The sequence below is a fragment of the Amblyomma maculatum genome, chromosome 6 (assembly GCF_055883805.1).
Source record: "Amblyomma maculatum isolate TAMU_Amacu chromosome 6, ASM5588380v1, whole genome shotgun sequence".
NCBI lineage: Eukaryota > Metazoa > Arthropoda > Arachnida > Ixodida > Ixodidae > Amblyomma > Amblyomma maculatum.
Genome location: NC_139349.1, coordinates 135,961,047 through 135,975,104, shown reverse-complemented (window position 1 = coordinate 135,975,104; position 14,058 = coordinate 135,961,047). Strand labels below are relative to the sequence as shown.

Genomic DNA, 14,058 nt, shown 5'->3' with positions numbered 1-14,058 from the left:
GTACATATTAGTACGTATTTTGTTTTGGAGTTATAAATTTTTCTTAGTATATTGTATCCGAGTTGTAGTATATAAGGCAAATATTCCGAGAGCAGTGTCGAAACTGCACTGAACAATTCTCGTGCAAAAGCCTGATCGTTCCTGCTGGACACTGCGCGCTCCTTCTCGAACACAACCGGCGTTCCGTTGAACGCATCAATTTCACGGTTTGCGAGAAAGGAAATGCGCAGTATTTGTTACTCGCGAAATCCCACTAAAGTGGTGTTTACAGGGGTCCGACAGGAGCGGGTTGAGTTGAGTTATTGGGTCGAAACCGGTTATCGGGTCCGTGTAAACCCCGTTTAGTCGGATCCAGAAGACGAGAGGTCGAGTCCTGTCAACTCCCGCGCAGGAGGTGGGTTGACTGGACTCGTCCACGCTGCAGGAAGCATGTAAACGCTGTCGGGTTGAGTGTTGGTTGACTCAGGGCCCAGCGGTATAGGGGAAGAGTACGGAAAGCGCTAAAATGCGCGGGGGAAAAAACTGAATCGGGTGGCGTCTGCTAGTTCTTCGCCTCGATGCGAGGTGCCGCCGCAATCGCCGCTCGTCGCGGTTCTGCGCTCGTCAGATCGGGTTCATGTAATCCCGGTAGGGTGCAGTCTACTCAACTCAATTCCCCAACTCGATCCTCCACAGCGGGTTCATGTAAACAGGGCTTACTTCATCCTCACGGTGTGACAAGGAGAATTATGATATGTGTTTCACGATCTCGGGCGCGGCCTAAACGTTCGGGTCTGTGGTTCGGTTCATGAGGACCAATCCCGACTCATTATGCTGCAACTGATTGAACTCGCGTCCCCTCTAAACACCTTAGACTTCCCCTTCATTCACTCAAGTCTAGTGGGCGCTACTGGAGAGAGCGGGTCCCGGAACTCCAAAGCTATGCTCGGACTTTTATTCCGCACTGCCTATCAATTTTTGGTCGAGCACAGGCCTGTAACATTTTCCTGGCAACAAAAATTTATTATGTTTGGCAGGTACATCATAGCGCGCGGCAGTACATCCAAAGTTTTCACCGAACGTCTACAATGTACATAAGGTCCTCCAGTTTTGAGCCAATGTGACGAGATAACCTATTCAGGCCTGTTACTGCATAGACTTATTTCTGTTCCTGGATTAGGTTTGGCACATCTCTGTCAGACAGTTAGTTACTGTTTCTTCTTTTTCTGTAATAGCTCCTATCCAATTATCAGCGCCTCCCTGAAAAAAAAAGACATTTTGAACTTTCTTCCCAACTTAGTGGTCTCTCTCAATTTTACCAATCGGCCCTTATTATTTGGTTTTATGAAATACGTTTGCTATTCAGTGCGTTTTCTGGCAGTTCGCTTTTCTTATGAGTACTTATCCTCTTTTTCACGGAAACGTTTACGCAAAGAATTGATATCTATGTTGTTCCCTCGTCCATTATGTCGTTCTCTCTATTTTGATTGTATGTGCGTGAAAAGAGTACGCAAAATGTCGACCTCGCCCTCTACTAAAACGTTTTTCTTTAAACTTCACGCCAAAGTTGTACCTGTGAAAATCAGGCTTCATAAAATAAAAAGATATTTTGTTTCTTCTGTTAATTGTCGGCTATGTGATACACCTGAAACCATCGAACCCTGTTTTATTGCCTGCAAAGGTGCAATATTATTTTGGGACGTTCTACAAGTAACACTGAAGAAACATTATTTCGAATTTCCACAGTTTGCGTTACCTAATGGCCACCCAACATGACCATGAACATTTTTATGTTTTCCTCCTTGTACAGCACAGCCTGTGAAAAACGCGTATATTGGATCGGAATGCAACATACGCGTGAACCACGGCTAGGAGACCGATCTTAACAGCACATGGAGCCAGTCCTAACCACTTTTCCACACGCTAAACGATAAAAAGGCTGCAAATACGCATACAGGTTATCGCGTAGTTCATCGAACTGTTGTAGCATATGTTGTGAGATGATAGGCTGTACTTCTGGCAATACCGATAAGGCGGTGGTATCGTCTATCGTGTTATTTCTCGCTCCTTCCTGAAGTTTAAGCCTCAATTCAAGGATCTCTTTTTCAGAGGCTACCTTATCTCTCAGCAGCTAACTGCTTTCTTGTGTTTCTACAGCCCGTTCGGCCTTGTGCTCTGCCCGCTCCGCCACAGAAAAATCCAGCTGCGCGCCCAAAGTGGCCAGACGCTCAAAATCTATGGTCTATGAAGACGCTCGACGGCCAGAGAAGGAAGGGCCGAAACGTTTGCGTACCAGCGGACAAAGTAGAGTGTTAGCTATACAGTCTAAAAAATATTTGCCCGGTTTCCTTAGCCCCTCTAGACGAGTAATAACGGTACGTGTCCTATACTGAACAGAAATAACTGAAACTAGGGGAACTGTGTCATGGTTCAGATAGGCAGGATCCATGTAGAAACACGGTTAGTGAATGAGCGGTGGGCTGTTGACGAGCTTGGGCTTGTGGTGGTAAGTTCAGGACATAATCAACTGTCCTATTCAATTCCTTAAAGACTGAACAAGAGGAAAACTACTTGCTGGAAAGCGGAAAAGTTACTCGTGCTGCGAAAAACCTTACGCATACCTATAAAACAGTACCTCATTAAATGAAAATAAAATTTATTTTTGAGCTCAGCTATTTTGGGGTGCACATTCGGATTTCGCCTCACTGAGTCCGAATCCCCTTCAGTGAAGGAGAATACACCGTATCGTTCCTTGAAAACCAGCTTAAATAAAAACAAGATGCTAAAATTCGCTCAATAAAAGGACGGTGTTATGTTATGTGAATTATGTGAAGTTATGTGAACGTCTACACCGAAAAGGGCGAAAATACTCAGCCTTCCTTTCCCCAAAGACCAATTTAAAGAATAGACAATCAGTTATCGCTGAATTCTAAGCCTCTATTAAAGGCACTATCGCCTCCACTCTTAAGTTGCGAAGCTTGGCCGTACACGTAATTCCAGCCTTTCAATGGTGTCCAACCGTAATAAGCCGTGCATAAGGATAGTTAACAGTTTTCGCTTGAATAATTAGTCTGAAGCCATGCTTGAACCCTCACCATTTTTTATTGTTGGTTTAGAGAAGAGGCTGAGCAATCTGAAGCTCTAAGCAGAGAGACACGTCGCGGTCCAGCAGACTACGAGCTGCTTACGAACAAGCTCCAGCATCATTCTGGTCCTGGTGCTACCGGTGACCCAAATCCCGCCTTATATTTGGGTGAGGTCCAGGGTAGCGAATGCCCGGAAGAGCGAGGCAACCAGGTGCGACTGGCAGTCGATCATGGCCTTCGAGGCCGCAGTTTCATCACGTCTAAGCATTTTTGATGTTGATCAAGTCGAGAAAGCGTGCCTTCAGGTGGCCTGCACAGTCCATGTCTGCTAAAATGAGCACATCTAGAACTCTTTCTCGAGAAAGAGGCTTGAACGCAGGCTGGTTATGGACATAATTTTTAAACCTTCCAAGGCATACTTGTCGGAAACGGCCAGCAGATCACCAGCAATTTGCTCAAGGTTGTGTACTCGGCCCGTGTACATGTACCGCAGCATTTCACGCAACACCTGGTGATGCATGTCGGTAATCTCCACTCGATTCTGCTCTTCTTCCATATGCTCGAACATGACCGCAAATACAGGAGAACGAGCGGCGAGGACAACTTTGTGGGCGTAGAAGTCCCGGCCATTGGCACTCAGGATGACATCGCTGAATTTCTGGCTTTCGAATAAATTCCCAAATTCATCCGACAGCCGACGTTCGGGGGCCCTGAACTCGATCGCGTTGGTCTTCCTCAAAATTTCCACCCTGTCTGCCACGACGCTCACTTCACAGTAGAGTGTGAGCTTGTCGTCAGGGAGGAGTTCGCTGGCGTTGTCGAGCAAAAAGTCTCTTCGAATAAACTTTTTGAAGCCCCAATCTTTGCCTTGAAAAAAGCTGTACGTCCTCTTACTCTTCAGGGTCATGGTCGCTTCCCGCTTGGTATTGAGGATGGAAAACGTGAACATGGCACGGATTTCACTCTTGTTGCAGGACACCAGCAGCAGGTAGAGAGACAGGTATTCCTTGCTCTCCTCATCCAGGCCCTTGGGGCTCACCTGCGTAATTTCATCTCCTCAACGGTTGCGTCCCGCAACTTCTTTCTCCTCACTGGTTACCTCTCAGCGGATTAAACGGCGATAGTTACCGAAAGGTGTCTCTGAACGCAACCTAAAGGTAACATACACACTGAAAGCAGAAAATGATTAAGGTGAAGGTAAATGATTAGTGTTACCATTATCATGCCATCACCTCGTGGCCGTATTCAAGGCTGGTTTTGCAGCTATTAAGAAATAAAAGCACTACATAATGTAACCTAAATGGAGAACACTCCCCAGGAATGAGCTTGGTACGTTATCGTTATTTTGCGTAAAAAAACGAAAAAGTAAAAAGTTGATATTACCGGATTCGAACACACGTTTCAATCGCTTACTGTTGAGGTAAGTAGTGTCAATCCATTGCGCCACTGAAGCAATGAGTACGGCAGGCTTTAAACGTGCTATTATTTCTTTTTACAATGTTTCCGCTATCTGTCGCCAGGTGACGCTGCTCAGAGGACCCTGCCATTGAGGGAACGGAATCATGCGGCTCACCTTGAGGCACCACTTCAGCTTATCGTTGGCCCCCGCAGAAAATGTCGAGCTTTTTAGCACTTCCCCATTCTCTTCCCGGCGGAAGCTGAAGTCGTTGATGGTCCATATGTAGGACCCGTCGATGACTTTCACCTTAGCGTGGCACCAGCTCTCGGTCACAGGCGTGTTGACCTTGCTCTCTGAACGCACAATGGACATGCGGGGAATAGGCATGCTGCCTGACGATTCCGACAGCATCTCGCCGTCCGCAGCGGCGACGGCGGCGGCGACGCGCCCCGAGAAGAGTAGACCCTCTCCTCCTCCATTTGTACCTGCGCCCGGCAACGGCCTGCAAAGAGCATCCACGGTGCCGGATGCCGACGCCGGCAACGGCGGCACCGGCACGAGCACCTCAGAACTGGACGCGTGGCGGCTCTTGACAACTCTGCTGGGGCTGTAGTCGCCACCGGAACGCGGGGACGAGGGCCACATTTTCACGGGAGCAAAGCCGGCGACGCTAGCAGGACGGGCCTACCTCCGAAGAATTTCTCCGAAATGCCGAACAGTGTGGGCGGACACCGCAGAACCGGGTAAAGGCGTAGGTGCCGCACTCTCCTTCGACACGATCTTGAGCCGCTGCGGTTCCTTCGTCAACTCATGAGTGGCGCATTGGCACGGAAGATGCAGTTTCCGTGAACCAGGCAGATGGCCACACTCAGTCCAACAGCCGAACCCAAATACCACCCTAGGCAGCTCAAGCACGCCGCGCGCACACGTGAGGTAGCGAACGCGCAAAAGAGAAAAAGAGCACGATCTGCACCATCTGACATCTTCGTCGCTTTTGCGCTGGTTGACATTTCCTTCTCTATTCCCTAGCATTTATTTCTATTTATTTTTACGATGTAGGTATACATCTCAAAATCTGATATCTCTGCACCCCAATTCTTGACCGATCCCCCTGTGTGGGTATGTACTATCAAATTAGAGGAAAACAACAGCAACAACAGCTGGGCCAAACGTCCCGTCGCCGACTAGCGCTGCTCAAGCTGCCGTCATCAGTATCCTCACCATTCTGTTTTCTGTGTGGTCATGAATATTCGACTCCACTCGACAAAGTTACACATTACCGTCCTTACCTTTCAATCTATACCTTGCATTAGCAGGCTGCCAAAAACCAGGAAGAATACCGCCAGCTGGCTTGTTCGCTAACTTCGAAAGAACAGTACCAGAAGGAATCCCTCAGCTACAAGTTACTCTGCTCACACCTTCTATATAGGTGCTCAAGTACGGCCCTGGGTCCCTTCGTCTCCACTGTGTTTGTCCAGTAAGCTCGTCGCGAAGTAACACGGACACTATCGTGCCATGAAACTTTTGTAAACTGCCTCGTTCAACTATTCGCCCCTTCGAGCAACCTTCACCGCCGTGTACGTGATATCGTCCTTTCGTATTCTTTTCTTTAAACTTCATGCCGAAATTCTACCTGTTAAAATCAGCTTCACAAAGCTAATTTCACAAGTGCCGTATACTGACGACGATGAAGGATTGGGATTGGGAGGCAGAAGAAGAGGAAGAAACGTTGGTTTCTGGTGGCTAGTAGACTTCACCTTGTCCCGCTGATATAGCTCTGTAAATTTTTTTTGTACGCAAGCTTGCCATAAGGCATATTATATAAAATCATGTAAATGGTTTTCCTTGAGGAACCGGAGCAGGCTCCCGCTCTTAGCGTTGTCGGTGAGCCATTTAGAAAAGTCCTCTTCCCTTGTTGTGATTAGTCCCACTTCGCGCAGAACCTGTGTCCTTGATGCCCTTGTCCCTGCACAAGTCTATAGCAGGTGGCGAACATCCACCTCTGCAGCTGGTGTGGAACACTTCGGGCATGTCGTTGGTCCGATGTCTGCTTGCGATTCCCATCGGCATTTTACCGACGGGGTAAGGGCCGCCCCAGCTCTTATCCTTCTAAGGGAAACCTCCTCCAATCTTGTTAAGTTACGAGGGAGTGGGAATGTACACGGGGAATGAGGGCACGTGAACTTTTCCTTAAAGAGGATGCTAAGATGGGAACAGCGGAGCGGCCATCGAAAGGGATCCTGGTGGGGGGCGCATTAGTGTTTGGAACTTCGTGTGTGAGGTGGTCAACTTTTCTCTGCTCAGCGTTCTCAACATTTTCTTGTGTCCAATGTATCTGGATGCTTATCTATGTTTTTTTATTGAGTGCGTGGATTTCCTGGGTAACACATAGCGTCTTCGTCACTTTCTTCAGTTGTTTTATGGCGGCTAAAGACTCTGTATAGATGTGGGCTTCTGTTATCGAATCTATTTTATTTATGGCCTCCATAGCATCGCGGATTGCATAGAGTTCCATCACAAGCGAGTCCGGGTATTCTGAAACATATTCTTTATGTACCTTTAGTTCGCTGTGTGTTGGACTAGTAGCTGCTATTCTACCGCCATTTTCTATAATTGATGCGTCCGTATATGCAATACAGGTACCCGGAAATGCATCAACCAGAGGTCGAGATGTCAGCTTTTCTTTGCGACGAAGCCGAGCGGTCTTGTTTGTCGTAATAGTCGTGAATTCCCACGGAGGGGGGTCAGCCATTGGTAGTGTTCGAACTGCCACCTCGTTGTACAAGGATGCTATGGGCATAACGTACTTTCGCTTCATATCCCTTGTTGCCTCTCGTTGTCCAATTAATTCTGTCAACGTATTTATCTGTGCAAACTCTTGGAGAATAGGGATAGGGGTAAGTTTTGGTAAGGCCGTGATAGTGCACATTGCGTTTCTATTTATTGTTTCCAATTTCACCCATTGCCGCCTCGTGAGTCTTTGGAATTGGGCCTGGTATAGTATCCTCGGCTGTAACACTGATTGTACTAGACGTCTTGCCATGTCCGCTCGAGCTCCTCCTCCCCTGTAAATAAACACCTCCTTTATTTTATTTCATCGTAACAACATGGTGGAAGGTGCTCCGTTCTATCCCTACCTACGGCGCTGCAAGACCAACTGGAGTTTCGACGTAGTCGCCGCCTTGCTGGACTGCCACTGCTCCCGACCATCATGGACCACACCGACTCTAAGTGTACAAGCCGCGACGCTGCAAGCCAGGCTGGCGACAGGCCTGCCCCCTCCAGTCCAATTCCGTCCCAGACTTACCGGGAACCATGACCGTTTAAAGGAGAAGGTGAGGACGTTGAGAAGTGGCTACTTCATTATTAACCAGTTAGTCGGTACAACCGGTGGGAGCCTGTCACCATACTAACAAATGTCGTTTTTATGGCGATGACCTGGTTTGAGAATGACGAGGACAACTTGACAACTTGAGAACGTTTTGCCACCGAGTTAAAGCAGCGTTTTAGCGACTCATCCGAGCAGCAAAAAGCGGGCTTAGCAGACCCTTGCTCAAAGAGCTCAATTGCCCGGTGAAACTTGTACCACTTATGCAAATGTGTCAATTCTAACATGCCCGAGGAAAACAGTCAGCCACATTTTGAAGGGCATTGCTGAAGACGTGTACTACTTCTTAATCACCAAAGACAATCTTGACACAGTCTCCGATGTCATTGGACACATTCGCGCGTTTCAAGCTCTTAAAACACGTCGTATTGCGCCGCAATTTGGGCGGCTGGCCAACGTGTCTACTGTGGCCGGCCTTGATGATCATGCCTAACTAGATCTTCTGTCGACTATCCGGCAAATCGTGCGGGAAGAACTTCTATGGCTCAGCCCACTTCCCTTGCATGAATCTTGATGCTGATCATGCCTTGATGATCATGCCCAACTAGATCCTGCATGAATCTGCTGAGGTCTCTGTCCAGAGGGTCTCTAGACCGCCGGCTTCACCACCACAAGCGTTTGCAGTGCAGCCTTTCTTCCCAGCTCCTGAAGTTGCAGCTTCTATTTACTACCCGCCTATGCATTTTGCCAACCCGAATGCGTCGATGCTTGACGCCCCAAGGTATGACGTCGCCTCAACTGCACCTAGATCTTCAATTCGGTCTACCAAAATTCCTGAGTAGTATGAGCATTCAGCCAGACCTACGATGCGCCCTGCTGTTCCCTGCTCTTATCAAAAACAGCATTTTCTACCTTCTCCACCGATATGCTACCACTGCGGTGTCGAAGGTCACATCGCCAGGTACTGCCGCAGTAGGTTCCCGCCACGCTATAACTGCCCGGCTACTCCAACAGTACCCAACAATCGGCAATACCGCCGTGTTTTTCAGCACTCAAATACTCCGCGTGGGTATTACCGCAACATCCACAACGAGAATAACTTCGACCATTCCCCTGCATCTGATTGAAGTGTTACTCCTCCACCCGCCTTCCGTGCGCGTCGTTCTCCATCACCGCGGCGGCGCTCCATGTCGCCTCGGCAAGAAAACTAACCAGCGCGACCAATGGGGATGAGGCCGCTGGAAATGTGCTGTGTGCCAATATCCCTCCAATTATGATGCTCAAAAACAAAATTCGTGTGTTCATTAATGGTGTGTGTACATTAGCTTTGGTGGATACGGGTACAACTGTGTCTGTAATGAGTAGTCAGTTTAGGCGCTTGTTGTGACGCAAAGTGATGTTTGAATATGGTCATGCTTCAGCGTTTTGTGGTGTGAGTGGAAAGGCGTTGCGGCCTCTGGGTGTATATTGTAGCGATCGTGGAGAACCACGCATCCCTCCGAAACGCCGCGCGCCGCGGAGGATGAAGGGGACAAAAGTATTCCTTCTCCTCCGAGGATGAGTAACCAAAACGGGTTGCTCGATAGCGCCGCGTTTCCCTCTTCCCTCGCCGGGCGCAGGAGCGCACCGCTAGGCGTCGCAGACGCGACGCTCATTGGCCGAAAAAGGACAAAGGGCAAGATGCGCCGAGATCGGCGGGAACCGGCTACCGCCGAGGAGAGACGACAGCGAGCCGCGACAACGGAAGGACGCAAGGTAAATACCTCCCCGCTATACTTCTTTGTTGTCGCCATCTTGCCCTTCGAAGTGTCAGGCCCCATCCAAAAGGAAAGGGTCGCCAGCAAGACCTTCACCAGCGTTCTTTTTGGGAAAACCCAATAAACATCCGGTTCCGGGCAAAGTCCTGTTCTGTGTTGTGTCGTACTTCGCATTACCACTTTGCGGCCGTGAGAACGGCTGCCTGTGGTGTGTGATCGCGGGAGCTCTGTGTTTGCGGCCTAGACCTCAGAAGAGGCTCGACGGCTTAGTAAGAACCCCCACAACTGGCGCCCCAACGTGGTTCTCTTGTGCAGAAGCACTTGAGCTTCTCGCTCCCGCCGGACACAATGCCAGACCAGCAGAGTAATCTGCCTGATCTGATGTGGCTCGCAGAGCTCAGCCCCGGGTACAGGGAAAGCCCGGCCCACGGCTCGCTCGCCGCCAGCGCGACTCTACAGACTGGACAATTCGCCGCTGCAGGAGCAGCCAGCGAAACACGACGCCCGCAGGCAGATTCCGGCAGACGCCGCGAAATGCCGCCCTCAAGAGTTGGCGCGCGAACGGATTGGGGAGAAGCACCAGGCACGCCATGTCCGCCCTCGCAGCTCCCAAACGGCAGCACCCCGCAACCCCGCCGACGATCTCGCCACTCGTCGCGGCACCCGAGTGCGAGGCAGCGGCAAACGCCGAGAACCTCGCAGGAGTCCTCGCCAACGCATTCCAGCAAGCGCTGCAGTCCTTGCAACCCAGCCCGCGGATCGGAACACCGATCCCAACGTACAGTGGCTACGGCGATCAAATGAGCGCCAGCAGCTTTCTCCTGGCGTTAGACCCGTACGGCCAAGTCAACGGCTGCAGCGAGACCCACATGTTGCGAAGAGTGATACCAGTGGCACTGGTTGACCAAGCCGCTCGGTGGCACCGTTTGGTAGGTCACACAGCGACCACTATGGCTGAATTCCGCAGTATATTTAGGGAGGAATTCCTTCCTCACGACTGCCAGCAGCGAATGCGGCGAGAATTGGAACTCCGAACCCAAGCTCCCGACGAGTTGCTCGTCGAATACGTCAGGGCGACGCAGGAGCTTTACGATTACGCCGATCCCAATGCTTCGAACACGGAGCAAGTGGAACGAGTAATCCGACAGAGCCACCCCACCTTTGCTCTTTACCTGCGGGGAAGTCGCTGCAGGAACCTGAATGAGCTTGCCGTGGAAGCGCGTCGGGTGCAAGCCGAAATTTCAGCTGCCCGTGCGTACCGGCCCCCGCCACCCCCATCGGATTGTCTGGAGCCCAGCTGCGCCTGGAATGGCAGTGCGCGTTCAAGGAGTGAAAACGCTCGAACGTCACGTGTTTCAGGTGAGGGCGCTTTCCCGGAAATCTCGGATCGAGCTCTTGATCCCTACTCAAACGGGCCGAGGATCATCGAAGCTGTGCGAGAGGAAAAGTGGTCAACCTCACGCCGACCGCCCGACAGAGATTACCAAACACTGTCAAACGATCGAGCGCTGGTGACGCGTGCGGACGGGCAGCGTAACATGGTGGTGGCACCGGCTCAACAAGCTCTCACGGACGGCCGTACGCGAGAGCACCCTCGTCTGCCTCAGCCTAGAGCCCGGAATACCGGGCCATGCTTCTCTTGTGGCCAAGTTGGTCACTTGGCTCGTGCCTGCCCTGCGAGTCAGGGAAACGAGGTAGGTCGCCGGTAGCAGCGCCGGCGGCCGAAGGTGATCCGAGCGACGGAGCTGCAATAGTGGCACCCTCACTTCTCAGGATCGGAACACCGACCACTACCAGGGCTCCGTTCATAGACCTTGCGATAGCAGGGACTACGTTCCGAGCACTGCTTGACACTGGTGCTAGCACTTCTCTAATCGGAGACGAAGTCGTTTCCCGCCTTCGACAGAGAGACATTCGGGTGCGAAAACGCAGCCTGCCCCTCCAGTTGGCGAGCGGAGAAGTATGCTCTGGCGGTGATGTGCGCCTCGTCGCGCGTTGGAATCAGCGCACCCGGCGACAGCGTTTCATTCATCTGCCTGGACTCACGGTACCAGTTATTCTCGGCCGAGATTTCTTGTCCCGTACGGGAATCGTGGTTGATATCGGCAATGGTGGCTATCGGGAAAGCCCGTTCGCGCCACTCAAGCCGTTCGTCACAGCACCGACCACGACGGCCGAAAGGACAGCTTCCGAGGTGGAAAGGAGGAAAACCTCCCGAGGAAGCGGCGCTCCCCCTCAGCCGCTGAATACAGCAGCTGCGGCCCGTCCCCATGCCTTGCGCGTGGGCGCGGAAGAGCGTTTACGGGGTCTGCTGGCAAACGCCGACAACCTGACAGACCATGAGCGCGGCCGAGTCTTTTCGTTGTTAGGAAACTTCGAAGAGATGTTCACGGACCGCCCCGGCTGTACCAAGCTTGTACAGCACCGCATCGAGACAGGAGACGCGCAGCCTTAGAAATCAAACCCGAGACCGGTCAGCCCCGCCAAAAGGCAGGCGATTGACGCGGCGCTGCAAGAACTGATCGATGCGGGCACTGTTCGCCGCTCATCAAGCCCCTGGGGATTCCCAGTGGTGCTGGTCCCCAAAAAGGACGGTAGCTCACGGCTGTGCGTGGACTACAGGCGACTGAATGCGGTCACACAAAAGGATGCATACCCCTTCCCGAGCGTGGACGACATTGTTTCGAACCTCGGCGGAGCGCGGTATTTTTCTACTCTGGACGCTAGCAAAGGCTATCTCCAAGTAGAGATGTGACCAGGCGACGAGTGTAAAACGGCGTTCACCTGCCACAGGGGTCTCTACGAATTCGTTAGGATGCCCTTCGGTCTGTCCGGAAGTCCGAGCACCTTTCAGCGGCTGATCGACCGTGTACTGGGAGACGCCAAATGGCATCACGCTCTCGCCTACCTGGACGACATCGTCATCTACTCCCGCACATTCGAGGAACACCTCGAACACCTCCGAGACGTTCTGGGAAAACTCAGAACAGCAGGTCTCACGCTGAACCCCGCTAAAGCACAGCTGTGCAGGGCTGAAGTCAGTTTGCTCGGCTACCGCGTTCAGCGAGGAAAAGTAGCCCCGGACCCTGACAAACTTCGCGCTATCCTGGAATTCCCGGTGCCGAATGATGTAAAGGCCGTGCGCCGTCTTCTCGGCATGGTGGGCTACTATCGCCAATTCATTCCCAACTGCATCCGCCTGCAAACCCCTCTAACAAAATTGTTAAGGAAGGCAGCCCCGTGGGAATGGGGAGAGGAACAGCAGGCGAGTTTTCGTCAGCTCTCGCAAGCCATCGCCGATACTGCGTCACTGAAACTCCCCGACCTAAATAGGCCCTTTTTGATCCAGACAGATGCCTGCGATTTCGGAGTGGGCGCAGTGCTTCTCCAAAAGGAGGACGAGAAACTGCGCCCCGTGGCGTTCGCCAGCCGCGCGCTGACGACGGCGGAGCGCAACTACTCAGTGACGGAGAAGGAATGCCTCGCTATCATCTTCGCGCTAAGAAAATTTGAGATGTACGTGGAAGGTACAAGATTCACGGTCGAAACCGATCACATGGCCTTGACAAGGCTGACCCGCTTACGCGAGCCGAGCGGGAGGCTCGCGCGCTGGGCACTGACGCTACAGTGCTTCGATTTCGAGGTGCGCTACCGGAAAGGTGCCACAAACGTGGTTGCGGTCGCGCTGCCGCGCGCGCCGGTGAATGACCCGTTCCCAGCCGCGGGAGAGGAGGCGCGGCAACTTCCCCGCTCGTCGGGAAAGGAAGGCCGAAAGGAGAAATTCCTGCCTCCGAAGCACGCGCATCTCGTGACAGCGAAAACGCCGATCGAGATTGCATTCAGCAGGGAAAAGCTTATCAAAGCCCAACAGGAAGACTCGTATTGTCGTGAGATGGTCGCCAGTCTGCGTGAAGAGACGGACCAATCGACACCGCTGGTCGAAGAGCGCCCAGAATCCGCGGAGAACGCGGTAGGCGCGAGCTCTAGTGCAGCTGGTATTGCTGCGAGTAAGCTGGAGAGCTTCCTGTTGGACGCTGATGGAGCTTTGCTGAAATACGTGCCTGGCAAAGAAGACTCAAGCGAGTGCTTCAAAGCCGTCATCCCCGGCCAACTGAGGCATGCTGCTTTGCAGCACTACCACGACGCAGACGGTCACGGAAGCGCACCAAAGACATGGAAGAAACTATGTCGGCTCGCTACCTGGCCAGGAATGAAGGCTGATGTATGTAAATACGTACGGACCTGCCACGTCTGCCAAGAAAGGAAGCCGCGAGGTGGAAAACCGCCTGGCCTGCTCCAACCGATTCTGAGCACAAAGCCATGGGAAACTGTGGCGTGCGATCTGATCGGACCGCTGCCGCGCAGCAAAAGAGGGCACAAATTTGTGTTAGTGGTGACATGTCACTTCAGCGGAATCGCTGAACTCTATCCGCTGCGAAACGCCACAACGAAGGAAATCCTGACGAAGCTCTCAGGATTGTTCTGTCGCTACGGGTTTCCGGAGAGGCT

General features: G+C 51.9%; 1 pseudogene; it reads right to left on the bottom strand.

The window, feature by feature from the left end:
• Nucleotides 1-3,222: 3,222 nt before the first annotated feature.
• On the bottom strand, nt 3,223-4,965 carry LOC146186827 (protein roadkill pseudogene; annotated as a pseudogene).
• Between the last annotated feature and the right edge of the window lie 9,093 nt (nt 4,966-14,058).